At 42.7% G+C, this 2,481-nt stretch overlaps 1 long non-coding RNA gene across 1 annotated transcript in view; it reads left to right on the plus strand.

Annotated features, from left to right (window-relative positions):
• The first annotated feature begins 1,548 nt into the window (after positions 1 to 1,548).
• The window catches only part of LOC132469374 (uncharacterized), a 1,985-nt gene continuing 1,052 nt past the window's right edge, over positions 1,549 to 2,481 (plus strand). The window contains exon 1 of the long non-coding RNA XR_009528423.1: positions 1,549 to 2,214. This is a non-coding gene — a long non-coding RNA (uncharacterized LOC132469374). The remainder of the gene's footprint in view (positions 2,215 to 2,481) is intronic.

Below are 2,481 nucleotides of genomic sequence, written 5' to 3' on the forward strand. Positions count from 1 at the left end.
AGGAAGAGGTAAAAACATTGTCATTGCTGTTTTGTGTGAACACATTATAATTATGATGATTATTATTATTATTATCATCCTGATTACTGATACTATGATGAACAGCCTGTCAACTTCATGATTATGATCATCATTATTATCATCATCATCATCATTGGTATTAGGATGACCAGCCTGTCAACCTTATGCTGTCGCCCTCATCCAATAAAAGGCACATCACACACGTGATATTTCTCAGTCAATGGGCCACTCTTTTACACTCCAATCTCCCAGATGCTCTCAGCCCTAAGGACGCGGTGGCCGGCAAGGACAGGACGGGACATAACGGAAAAAAAAGAAAACGAAAAGAAGGAAAAGAAAAGAGCATGTCATTATTTTTTTCATCTATTCTGTTTTGTGCCCTCAGATGAGGGGAGTGGAGAGTGGCGGCGAGACAGAGCCGCCAGAGATGATCGACTGAAGTGAAGCCCGGATTGTGAAGGGAAAACTCATTTCCACCGCAAAGCAGATGGCCGGCTGCACGTGCCGCCCGTGGTCACCTTCAACCGTGACCAGAGAACAGCCCCACCCCCCCCCCCCCCCTCTCCGTCTCGCTTTGATTTACCCTACGATTTTATTCCCTTTATTTTCCTTGTTTGGTTTAGCTTTCTGACCTTTTCGCTGGCGCTTGCTTTCCTATTCTCTTCTCGTTCAATAAATTCATGGATTCTGTGATTCCAGAGACAGAGGCCTGGGCTCGCAGGCTATTTCATAAATGTAATCCAAACTTTTAAGGGGGATATAAAGTTTATTAACAATGTAACGGATGACATTCACAAAGTGTGTCTTTGGTTCGTTCTCTCTCGAATCGTTGTAGAAGGTATCCCTCTTCATCACTGCTGCTAGGGCTACATGAGGGAGTGCATCGGAGCCAGGCTCCTCAGCTGGATAAGGCTGATAACTACCTCCAGGCTAAAAGGTGCTGGGTTTGATCCCCCATTTCAGCAGTCCATCTGTAGGCTTCCTCGAACAGTCTGCTGAACAACACACACCAAAATTCGGATTTGATCTAAAGTTGCTTGATGAAAAAGATGCCCAAATAGCTAACTATCTTCAGGCTTACTAGGACAGTTTTTTTTCATTCGGATACAACTTAAAAGAGAGTTTCCACAGCGTAAATCTTCAATGCCCACTAAATAAAAGGATGGTATTTATAGGCATGTATGATGCATAGCCGAGAGCAAAATTGCATTTGGTTGATATTTTCCTTTCATCATGATTTCTTTTTATATATATATAGTTGGCAATCTCTGGAAAGTAGTTAATTTAATCGCATTACGAACCAGATGATTCAGGGTATAGCACATGATCAAACAGAGTAAAATTAATAATCATAATCATAATAATAATAATAATATTTTCTAATTTCTTATTCATAGTTTTCTTGTGTACATGTTTTTAATATGTTAATGTTATGTTATTTCTAATAAATCGTTTTGCAAGCAAAAAAACATCTCAATTGCATATGTAAACGCATATTTAATTGACACATTTGCACGCAATGAATTAAAGGCCCACTATGCAACTTTTTTAGCCAAAATTACATTAATTATGCTGGTTGAGAGTTATTCTGATGGTTCTGCAACCATTTCTGGGTCGTTTGGTGGGTGTGTCATTGCCCCATGTCACCTCTCCAAGGAAAAAGCGCATATGCAACTTGCTCTGTTCGGACCGACACAATCCGGATGTGACGCAGCGGAAGTATCCAATCGCGCCTCGAAAATGTAGTCAGATTGTAGTTTCGAAAATGCTTTACGGCACAGACACACACCCAAACATGGCACCGGCTAGATATAAACAGCCAGTTGCGAGGCAATTGTTGCATTCATCATGGATCAATCGACTGATAAGAGACCCAAGAGGCGACTGTCGGTGGAACAAAAGAAGAATGGACCAGAAAAGAGATCAGACACGAGTGAAATGGGAACTATGCAACTTTTTTGGCTTGATTTACCTTAATATAACAGGCTAAGAGTCATTGCGATGGTTCTATTATACATTTTTGTTCGATTGTTCGTTGTTTCGACTCCCCCTTGCGTATCTTGGCGGAGCAAAGGAATATGTTTCTGCCGGCGACCCGCCGCCCACTCTCGCGGGAGTCTCGGGTCTCGCAAAGTAACGAATTGCTTTACGGCACAGACCCCCAAACACGGAACCGGCTCGATATAAACACAAGTAACTAATGCCCCGTTTACACCATCCCGCTAATGGCCGCTAATGGCCGATGGACCACTGATGTGGAAGTCGGGGTGATTCGGGGGACATCGGGCTAAAAATGTATGATCGGGTCAATTTATCGGGGTAGCATTTACACATACCCGATGTTATAACGATAACATAACGATTTATGCCAGGGAAGACACCCGAAGTGCGTTTGGCGTCATTTGACGTCATTTCGAATGACGCCAAACACGTCAAATGACGCGTTTGGCGTCACTTGGC

The sequence above is a fragment of the Gadus macrocephalus genome, chromosome 12 (genome assembly GCF_031168955.1).
Source record: "Gadus macrocephalus chromosome 12, ASM3116895v1".
NCBI lineage: Eukaryota > Metazoa > Chordata > Actinopteri > Gadiformes > Gadidae > Gadus > Gadus macrocephalus.